The 11,970-nt window shown below is 41.3% G+C and overlaps 1 long non-coding RNA gene across 1 annotated transcript; it reads left to right on the top strand.

The window, feature by feature from the left end:
* Positions 1 to 1,489: 1,489 nt before the first annotated feature.
* Positions 1,490 to 7,719, top strand: LOC122972117. The gene is made up of 2 exons (XR_006399639.1): positions 1,490 to 4,060; positions 4,777 to 7,719. It is a non-coding gene; the product is annotated as an uncharacterized LOC122972117 (long non-coding RNA).
* Positions 7,720 to 11,970: the final 4,251 nt, after the last annotated feature.

Raw genomic sequence — 11,970 nt, 5'->3', positions numbered from 1 at the left:
TGAGCAATTCCTATTCCCCCCTCGGCTTCCTATTCATTCTCAGTGGGAATAATACTTAATGATTTTGCAAAATACACCAGACATCATGAAATTAAATTAGATATTGAAACTGAAGGCACAGTTGTTTTTTATCAATGTACATACTGAAAATGAAAAGGCTCCAGTGTGTAGTAAAGACCCTTAAAACCCAATTTGCTTCTTAATAATCTTCCTACACAAGATCTTACATGAACACATTATTATCTGTAAAAACTAGTTTATTCTCATGATGCTTATTTTGATTGATTTATTTCTGCAGCAGTCTGAACTGAACAATATAAAAATCACAACCTGAATCTGATGGCAGTTATTTGGTTGTTTGCTTCTGTTGCCATGTAGACACCACTCAAACCACACCCACACAATCTAAACTCTATACTTATTTATAACAGATTTTTAAAAAATAATTTTAGGTTTGTTTGTTACTTATTTAGTCACATTTAATGTTATACAGAAACAAAGCTAGGCAGCTAGCATATAGTGAGTTTACCAGAGCTTCTGGAAAGTCTGGAAAGGAGTTAGAGGGGCGGAAATACAAAACAATGAGCTAAAAGAAGCTAAAAAAACTAAGTAGAGCTAATGAGAACTGCAGAGTCGGGTGTAAATTCTGTGTGGGTTCATCTCTATGATTGATCCCTTACATTTGATAGATACTCACTTGATTTATTGTTAAAGATCCCCTCCAGACATGTCTTTGAGTAATTGTTTGAATCATAATTTGTGTCTAATATGTTTTTTCCACAAAAAAGATTAGAATTAGAATTAGATAGTTAGAAATTCTTAAAATGACATCTGTTCCTTCTCCCCCATTAAAATCCAGAGTCTATGAATATGCAAATATTTTCATTTTCAGTTTAACTGCTGGACAAAATATGTCTCTTTCTTCACTGAAAAGTCAGTTCTCAGTGTATGTGCACTGTAGGCTTCATGTTTCCATATCACACCTAAGTAAATTGTAAGTTGCATACTGGATCAGGATCGACTTCCAAAATAGTTGTGATGTCACAAATCATGCTTGTAGGCCCACCCCTTTAACTTGGATTTTCAGTGAACACAGAGAAACCTTCCCCCTTTGGCAGATGAATGTGAAAATAGTCTTCTTGTGTCAGACTCCGCACATACATCGTTCTGCACAGTCAAGGTCAAACATCCAACTGAAGTAACAAGAAGAAAAACAAAATTTTGACTGGAGGCGGACTTAAATACAAAAATATTGATTAGTGCAGCTTTAAGGGAAGAGCCCATCAGTTACTGTGTTTCTGCTCAGGGAACAAACTGATCATCACACATGATGCAGCAAATGTTATTTCTATGCAAGATGTATGCTATTTCCACAAAGTCAAGGTCTAGTAAATACAGTGTATACTAAATAATAATAATGCATTTAATTTCTACTGCCCTTTTCATTCATAGTGAAACTCAAAGTGCTACAGTATTAATAAGAGTTAAGATGAAAAAAACTTTTAGGCCTCATGAAAGAATCTAGGGTCTGTGCTGCCATCAGATGGTTAGGAAGGCTGTTCTACAAGCCCAGTATAGCAGAACAGAGGGGTCCATGGTGCAGAGCTTGGTACTTGGGGCCCAGAGGAGCAAGCTGCTGGCAGATCTGAGGGTGCAGATGAAGGTTTGTGGTATGATCAGTTCCTGTACGTAGGGAGGTGCATGTCCGTTGATGGATTTGTATGTGAGCAGCAGGACTTTGTAGTCAATCCTGAAGGAGACAGGGAGCCGGTGCAATGAAAACAGAATTGGTGTTATATGTTTGTGTTTTCGCACTCTCTTCAGGATCCTGGCAGTGCTGTTCTCAATGTACTAAAGCTTCTGGATGCTCCTGCCAGGGATCCCAGCGAAGAGCGAATTGTAGTCCAGTAGTCCAGTCTTGAGGAGATTAAGGCATGGACAAGTTTCTCTGCATCTGACAGGGTTAGAGAGGGGCAGAGTTTAGAGATGTTTTTGAGATGGAAGAAAAAGGTTTTACATAGATATCTTAGGATAGTGTGATCCACAGGCCATTCACAACCCCGAGTAGAACTGTTTCAGTGCTGTGTGCTGAAGGAAACCTGGCTGAAATTTTTTCAAATAGGTTGTTGTGTTTAAGGTGGTCCTGAAGCTCAGAAGCACCCACCTTCTCCAACACGTTGGACAGGAAAGGTAAGTTGGAGACAGGTCTGTAGCTGGCAAAAACTTCTGGGTCCAGGTTGGATTCTTGAGGAGGGGACAGATGACTGCAACCTTGAGGGCAGATAGAACACTACCAGTTTGTCATCTTCCTGAGGATTTCCTCAATGTGACTCTGCCTGACGCCAGTAAAATGGAGTAGAGACAGCAAGTTCCCAGACAGAGGGTCAATGACAGGAGGAGGCAGAGGGGAAGAGCTGGACATCAGAGACTGGATGTTGTTGACCTTGGCTCTGAAAAAGTCAATGAAGCTGTTAAATTGCTCCTCTGTAGCCTCAATTGGGGAAGATGATTGTGGCTTCAGGACATAATTTATGGTGGAAAAAATATACTTAGGGTTGCCAGGATTGTTATTAATTAGGTTGGAGTAGAACTGTGGGCAAAGCATCATGAGGGATTTTGAATAAGTCCTTTGATGTTCATGGAAGGCCAGTTTGTGGACAGCGAGACCAGAGCGCCTGAAACATCATTCCAGGACACATCCAGCTGTTTTTATTTTCCGCAGGTCGTGAGTGAACCAGGGAGCAGAGCATGGAAAATGCTTTTCCAGTTCTGAAAAAGCATTTGATGCTTAGGTTTAGTAGGGGGTGACACAAATTTGAAATCCATTGAGTCCACCTTGTGGTCGGACACACCCAGATCATAGACTTGTAGGTTATTGATGGGGGTGGAGTCAGTGATGACCAGGTCAAGTGTGTGCCCCCTGTTGTGAGTAGAGACATCAACACGCTGCTTCAGGCCAAGACACTCATTCAGACTCAGGAACTCCACTGCAAAATGACATGGAAGAGTTGTCAACATGTATATTTATGTCACCAACAATGACAATGTTGGTTGACGTGGAGTAGAGTGAGGTGTGGAGGTCATGTATCTCAGGGAGGAAAGATGAGTTTGGTATGGGGGGAAGGGGGGGGGGGGGTGTAGATGAGAAGCACTGTCATGGAGTATGGAGGTGTACATTTTAGAGCAAGGCATTCAATAGAAGAAAGATCAGGCATTGGCAGGGGAGACAGTTTCAGTTCAGCCCTGTGTATGATTGCTAAACCACCACTAAAGCCAGAGCTGCGGGCTTTTTCCATGTAACTATAGCCAGGAGGACATGCCTCATTAAGCACAGAGCAGTCCTTTGGTTTATACTAGGTTTCAGTTAGGCACATGAAATCCAGCCCATTGTCCAAGATGTGGTCATGCATGAGGAGGGATTTATCGGTGAGAGATTGTGTATTAAATAGTTCCATGGTGGCAGGAGACAGAGCTGAGGATGGAAGTCTCTGCAAACTCTGCAGTACACTGTGATCCACTCCATATTTTGCATCTTGCCCGGTATAGGTAGTCTCACAATGTTTCCAACGTTGACACTCGAGTTTGTTTTGCTTCCGTATTCCACATTTACACCATGGCGCAAGCCTCTATGGATGAGGTCTGGACAAGGCTTGATGCATGAGCCTCTATAGATGAGGTCTGTTTCTTAAAATCCCAAACTCTTGACAGTGGGTTAAAAAAAAAACCCTTGTCAGGTGTAATTAAGAAGCTGCGTAAACCCCGTAGCTGTGTGGCGGTGTCATAATTAAAGCAGTTGCGTCATTCGGGCAGAGTGGCAGTGTTGGTAACAACCACAGTCACAGTCATACAGTGGAGATCATTACAGCGAACATGAGGGGAGCTCCAGTTGAAGAAAAATCCCAGTCACGAGAGTCCATTAGTGACAGTGCAGCTGTGGGTGATTTCCGTGCTGATAGAGAGTACAGGGGAGCCGGACAGGGCTTTGTGGCACACCTGAGTTGGCAGGCCGGATGAAGAGACAGCTGCTGTCCTCTGGAGAAAAGGGATCTTAAAAGAACAGGTAGGAAGCACTTTATACTGAATAATCCAAAAATCCATAAAGCCCAGTAGAAAAGGTAAGAAGCACTTCATATTGAATAATCCAAAATCTGTAAATCCCAGTAGAGAAGATAAACAGTACTTTACTTGAGATAATCCAAAGTCCACCAGTTCGACAGAATGTATTCCAGCTCAGGGAGCGATCAAAACATGCAGACAGAAAACGGAAAAACATAAAAAGCTTGAGCAAAATGCGGGAAGGCCACGTTAATAACATGAGCAGTGAAGTTCACTTTCAACTGGCTATTTAGCAAAGAGCAGCGGCAGCCAGTATGCACCAGTGATCCCTCGTAATGCAGAGTAGCCTCTCTCCCACCACCAAACAAACAAACAAACAAACAAACAAACAAAAAACTAATGACTGGTCTACTTGTGTATGCATTGTGTGTGTGTTTTTACAGCATCTGTGTCTTCTTATGTTCCTCCAGGCATGTCCTTTGTGAGCATGCATAATGCTTGTTTGCCTCTCTCTGACCCACAAATTGTCATTGCCTTTGCATAGTCAAATACTCAGAGGCTCTCTTACTGTTTGTTTGTCAGTGCGTCTGTCTCTTTTCGACAAGCTGTCTCCCAAGGACCTGCCGATGTGTCTGGGAAAAACATAAACACAGTCCCATGCAGTCAGCATCACTAATCACTGATGTCATTGTTGTTACTGTCTGGCTTCGTCTCCTACAGCTTGGGGAGTGGACAACCGTCTGGTCACTTTGGACATGAAAGACTTGGTCATCTCTGAGGTTACAAAGACAACAGTTCAGCCCGCCAAAGGCTGAGGTCATGGTTTGGAGAAGAAGATCTTAACACACACACGTGGGGTTGATTTTTTGCCCTCTAACGAAACAACAAAAGATTTTGCTGACAAAACTCATCCAGCTCTGACAGATATTTGTTCAACAAAACATGTTTAATTCTTGCTCTGTTGCCTTCTACTGAAAGTGGTCCTAGCACACGTGTCATCATTTGACAGTTCATGTGCTGGCCAAATAAACCTGCTCACCCTAAAATCATAAGGATACAAATTATCTTACTGGTGAAAGGATAATCACAACCAGACTCAAGGTTTCCTCTACTCACACAAGGAAAGCTTTCCTAATCTGACATGCAGTTCATGTCTCTGTCCTGACGGTGGCAGTCATGAGTGGATGCTGTATCACTGAGCCAGTGAGAAAAGAAAGGGGCTTTCTCAGCCTTCATATCAGTTGTGGAGAATGTGTACAAAATAAAGCGCCAGCAGCTTTGCAGTTTGATTTGACAGGCCAGACATCTCTTTGGCTGACTGCTGCTGCTCCTATCAGATTTTCTTTGGAGGGGCTGAGAGCTTGTACTAAAGTCTATTCTTGTTCTGTGTTCATGTAACTGAAATAAATGGCTTGTAATTGCTTCATTTCTACATTAATTCCCCTCTAAACTGTCAATCATGCACAAACTGGCATGGAGGAAAATTTATCTTCTCAGTAGATGCTGGGAATGTAAACAGAAGTGAAAAACAAGTTACAGCACAATTCTTCCAATCAGGTCCATATCTCCCGCTTCCTGCCTGAGCTTGGAGGCTAATCGATCAAAGGCAGGCTAATCCTCACTCCATGTCCCCTCTCAGCCAGTGTGAAGCAGCCAGCGCTCAGGGGGTTTATCAAGGAAGAGATGACCTCTGACTCCTAACTGACTGCAGGTCCTGAGACAGGAAGAGGTCAGGAGGTCGTAACAGAAACTCATTCACACCTCACACTGCTGCACCACAGGGGGAGGCGGTCTCCTGCCGGGTGTCTGTGAGCCTCCGGTAGCTAAACAGCCTCTGTATGTGAAAGCAGACAGAGTCCGGGCCACGGTATCATAGCAGATATCAAGTTTGTCAGGAGTCTAGACAGTGAAGTATGTACCTCAGAGAACTCGATCTACCTTGATGTGTTATCTAGCAATGTTAATGTGTTGTGAATGCTGTGTGGACAATAGAAAAATAAAAAATAAAGTAGCAGTGTGATAGCAGTTTTTATCAAAGGACTTCAAAGCTAAACAATGCAACTTGCGAGGCGTAGAAAGAGTAGATATATATTTCACAGAGTGGTGGAAAGAGGCATTTAAAAGAATAAGCAATACAACTTCCTGTGCCCGCTTTCGGTCTCCTACTGTTCAAGATTATACATTTGATACATCTTACAACATCAAAACTGGCTAAAATGTACTCATATATTTATCTTACGACTTCAGGCATACAGTATGTTTTCATTTTGTCCGCAAGTGAAGAAATATCGGTACTACTTTTTTAAAACCTTTGTCTAACTTCCATGGGAATTTTCTAAAGCCTTGTCCACTAATTGCAACTTTTGGTGCTCCACAAAATCTGTTGAATTTCACCATAAAACAAAGACACTTAGTAGCTTTTTCATCACTTAAAGCACAATGTAGAATTTTTCTCTGTTGGAAATCCTCTCCAACTTTTTTTGACAACCTTTCCTAACTTTTACAACTTGCAAACCCAACCTTCCAGCTAAAATGGCTTTATGCCTTTTGAACTACATTTTTAAAGATTTGCTTACATTGTGAAAGAGAGCACTTCCTCTGTTGTAGTTATAGATAGGAAGGGCTGCAATTGATTATTGTTTTCATTACTGTTTGTTCTCTCTCCTACAGTCCAGGACATTAAGATATTCAGATCACGGTCATATGGGTCAGGGATGGGAAGCTTGTCCTTACACTTTGGAGGAAAACTAAGGAGTATCTGACCTTTTTTGCTTTTTCTTGAGGAATGGCATAAACAATTGATTAACAGAACAGCATCTCATTGATTTTCTGTCAAATGGTTAATACAAAACAACTCATTTTTCAGTAAAAGTTGCAATCTGATTTTTGTTCCCAAAAACATCCACATGTAATTACAGTACTGACTTCAAAAGCTAATCCCACTCTTTCAGAATTGTGTATTTCAGGACCCTTCTCACGACAACAAGGTGAGTGAGGCGCATCGACCTGCCTATGCACCACAAACCGTTGGTGCATAAAGAGACGTATTATCAAGGCAGTACACTGCATGACTTTGAAAGGAAAGGGTAAAGGTATCAGTTGAAAAGTGCGATCAAACTTTGTCATCCGGCCAAGGCCTACGCTTCTTTGTGTGCTACAGTATCAAAGCGACATGGTGTAGGATCATCAGAGAGCATCGGCTTTGATCTGTTGACGGCTTGGTGTCTGCGGAACTCAGCGGCTGTGACCTTTCATCTGGCCCAGAACCTGGGATTCACTCTGGCTTCAGTAATAAGATGATTAACAATAATAACCCCCCGAGAGAATGAGAGAGAGGGAGGGGAGAGAGAGAGAGAAAAAAAAAGACACAGACAAGCTTCTGAGTGAAGAGTGCTTTGAGCTGCTGTGTTTTCTGTTCTGCAGTCTCCTTTTCAGCTTCTCTTCTTCTCTCTACTTACTCACTCACCCCTTCATCCCACTTAAAATTCTCTCTCTGCATTTCATCCTAACGTGACAGTTTGTGTGACATGATCTACAAACATCATCCCTCCCTAACACAAGAGACAACACAATGGCTGGTACGTGTCCTCCACAAGTCAGGAGTGCTACTTCACCACAGTATGTTGTTATATCTGTAATATACGCAATAAACCACCACCATCTGACCCACGTTTGCATGAAATTTGTAAATGAAAATGATATGAACGACCTTTCTAAGTATCGATCGGTTTCTCTGCCAAGAAGATGAGAAGATTGATACCACTTTAGCGTAGCATAAGGTCGGGAATTTTTTCTGCTGTTGGTGCGGCAGAAGACATTGTTTTCTGGGGATTTTATAATTCAGTGTTTAAAATAAAAATTAAGGAAATAATTAATTTTCATTTGGTCATTATAATCGTCTGGGAGGTAGAGACACGCATCTCTAGAACTGTCAAAAAAGAAACTTTCCAAAAAGTTAACATTTGAGAAAATAAACTCTCCTGACTTGAAAAATCATACTAAGTGTAATGGCATGTGATGAAAGTTTGGTAAGATCTTGACTGATAAGTTGATTTATTCTTTGAATGTCATCTGCAAACAGATCTTAGATGTACAAACGTATCGGACATCCTGTTTATTTTAACTGTCTGCGCTATAGTTTGAGGCTTCAACGGGGATCAAGATCGGCTGAAAAACAGGAGCCATGAAGGAGGGAAGTGTTTGCTTTTTTTGGACGCTGTACAAACACATTAGGACACCATTAGAGCGAGCCTTGTTGGAAAGAAACAAAGACAAAGATGTGTGAAGTGTTTCCTTTATGTGCCGCTCGGCATGTTGTTCATTAATAGCAGAGGACATGAGGAAGCAATGGAGGCAGACGCTGCACCGGGTTGAAACTGGGCCACGGACTGTTCTCTTTCACTGTGTCACCTTTGCATTCGGACACACAGCGGCGCATAGCACACTGCGGCTAGCTTATTACAGTCTGTGTGCCTGTGCTTGTGTTACATACTTATTTACTGCTGGGCTGCGAGGAATGAAAAGAGACCTTCATTTTGGATCTAACCTCGCTTGACCACACACCACAAGAAATGTGGGTAAATATATATCCATAAGAGTTCCTACCCTTCAGTCTGCTGGCCCCGGGGACTTAATGAAATAGATGCTGGAGGCCCCCCTCTACAATCAGCAGACTGAGGCTCAGGGCTCAAATTATAATCAGCCTCAGTTTACACTTTGTTTGTTGTGGGGCAATTAGGCCGTCCGAGCTCAGACAATGCGGTTATACTTTCCTGCAGCAAATGGCTTGCATCCTGTGCCTGAACATTGCCAAGAAAACCCTCAAATAACAACGGAGAGAGGGAGAGAGATGTGGCTTCTGTGGGTCTTGCCTAAGAGCAGGCCTCAACCTGGCAGCATGTTTGTCAGCAGAGAGAATCAGATATGGCCTCATTTCCCTGGAAACCACCTCCAGCCACCCTCTCCTCACACGACTTCAAACTTTTTCTTTCCCCAACCCCCCAAATTTCTTTAAAAAAAAAAAAAAAATCCCTCTTCTCTTTCACCCGAGGTCTCGCTTGACTTATGCAAATTATTAGTCTGCATTTTCCATTTTTCCGAGCCTGTCTGATTTCCGATTTGGAGATTACAAGCAAAGGAAGAGAAGGCTCAAGTGTAATGAGCTGTCAGATTAATGCAAAAATGAAACTCAACAGGAGAAATGAACATCCATATTCAAGGACTCTGTCTTTCATTTTTCTTGTCTTTCTTTCAACATGCATCGTGTCATCCTGGTCTGGAATTTATGGGATGTTTTCTCTCTTTGCTCTTCTAATCTTGTGAGTCTCATACGGCACTGATTTACTATCTCCATGATACAGCAACTTGGCAGACGCTCAAGTCCCCTGATTGTATCTGGTACGACGCACACCAGCACACAATATTTGTCAAAACATTTGGCCTTCACGCATTCTTTTCTCCTTCTCTCCCCGTCATCCTCCTCACATCAACCCCCCACCCCCACCCCCACCACCACCACTATACCACCACCTTCTTTCCTTCCATTCCTTCCTCTTCCCTGGATCCTCTGAGGATCCTGTCAGACCAACGTGACACTCATGGTGACAGACAGAAACATTTTTATCAACAAGATCCCACAGCCTGATGTCTGTGAACGTAGATAAAAATAAAAACTGAACAAATATGTCTAATCCTGTCGCGGACGTGATCGCATGTTCAAGAAACCAACATATTCCAAGAAAAAAAGGAGGAAGAGAATTCTAGAGATATCTATGTATGTCAGAGGTGCTGTCACGCTATGGCCGGGCTCAACTTCTCCTCACAAACACAAAAGGATTAGTCAAAGTCGCTTGAATTCTTACAGGATTAAAACATGCGCTGGTATTTCAGTTGTGCTGGCTACTTGGCAGACTATTTAAGCTACTGATTAGGTAATGTGAACATAGTGGGAGGCCTTGTTGGACATGAAGGATTTGTTTGTGAGTGCGATGTCTGTAGAAAGTTAAAAGGATATGGCTACAGCATGGCGTCTATTGACCTTACACTTGACAAAATCAAAAAAGACTCTCAGTCAAATTCCGTGTCCTTATTTACTAAATGAATGCAAGCTTGAACTCCCAAACGTGTCTTCTGTTTAACCAGTATTCCAAGTTAAGCAGCAGAAAACACTTTTGTGCTCCATTTCTTTCCAGATATGCACAACATGCATCAAAACAACCCAGTTTCAGCTCTTATTTAGCGGCTCTTCATGCAAATCAGATGAACTGTGATCAATTACATATTTAGTCTTTGTAAACACCCCAATAAACTGAAAAAATGCAGTGACGCAGAGTTTTGAACCCCTGATGGTAATTTGTAATGGCTTACAAATATTCCCCTAAAAGTCCACACCCATGCTATCAGCTCTTTGAGGCTGTGCTTGGGTACTTTGAGCTAAATGCTAATGTCAGTATGCTAACATCCTCCCAATTACAATACTAACATGCTGATGTCAAGCAGGTACAATGTTTACCATCTTAGTTTTTTGCTCGTTATTGTGTGAACATTTGCAATTAAGCACTAAACACAAAATGCAGCCGAGGCTGATGCGAATGTTATCAATATTAAAGGCATTTAGTCATAAACTAAGGTATTATAAAAATTCTAATTTTGACCTGATGATGACTCTAGATGACAAGTGAAGGGATCACCAAAGTTATTACAATTCATCTTGTGGATCCAAGATGGCAGTTCATTCAATAGTTGTTGAGACAATTCATTGAAAACCATAAATGTCATAGTGACACTAGAGGGAAAAAGTGGTGAAATCAAACTGACATTGCTATTCCTAAACCACGTCACTAGCATGGCAAAAAAATCAGTGAATAAGGTCTTCATTTTCCTGGCAATAGATTTTAATGACAACCTTGTCCACACTTCTGTATCCGCTGTACATAATTAAATGATAATAGCAAAAGCCACAAAAGGCCAAAATGAAACTTTTGGCTGTTGTCTGGCTAATGTCCTTGTAGCAATCAGAGGCAAAAACAGCGGTCAACAAATTATACAGCGACTCACTTACCCTCTCTCTCTTTCTTACCAGCTGTCATGCAGGTCAACAGGTACTTATATTAACTATATGAATATCACGGCCTATTTCACTGGGCTTTCACAGAGATTGTACCATAACAAATAAACAATAAAAATAACCAAAATATAAACCATCACAAAATTACCTATTTACAATTCATTCTAAATTCACAATAAATCAATTCATGGCTCCTACAGTTATTTTTAGTACTTGGAGCAAGTAGCTCATGAAAAATAAGTACAGAAAAATACGACATTTTTTAAATGTGTCAGATGTGTTAATCAGAATTTCTTATCTTCAGCTGCTCATTTAATGTTCAGCTTTCATCTGTGGGTTTTTACAAATAGTTACACTCAAAACTGTAGTCTATTTGCCTTCTTAGCCAATAAAAGTACTGATCTCCTCATATCTTTGAGTTTTTGTTATTTTTTAATTTAGATTACAAATGTTGAGCAAATGGATTCAATAAAAGTTTGAAAACCAGATTTAGATTTGATAAAAATCAAAACTTTTCAGTCTTGACATGTTGTTTTGTTCTTTAAATAGTTACTTAGTCCCGCTTGAACTTTTCTGTTAGAAGTCAATCATTACTTGTCAATCATGGTATGCTTGTAGTCAAAGCTGTCCCATAGGGAGTTGACTGGCCCCTCACTGGCCTTGAACTACTTTAGATGTCCTGGCAACCGTGTGGAATTATCTGATCATTTACGTCACTACCTGTGACCAAGGTAAGCTCCCCTGTCTAAACTCTAATGCCCAATGTAGGATATTCTGCAGTGGGACTTGGGACTTGACTAAGGACTTCACAGGCAATACTTGAGACTCACTTGTGACTTACAAAACAA

Source organism: Thunnus albacares, chromosome 21, assembly GCF_914725855.1.
Source record: "Thunnus albacares chromosome 21, fThuAlb1.1, whole genome shotgun sequence".
Taxonomy (NCBI): domain Eukaryota; kingdom Metazoa; phylum Chordata; class Actinopteri; order Scombriformes; family Scombridae; genus Thunnus; species Thunnus albacares.
The sequence above is the reverse complement of the archived record's forward strand: the minus strand, read 5'-3'. Positions and strand labels throughout refer to the sequence as shown.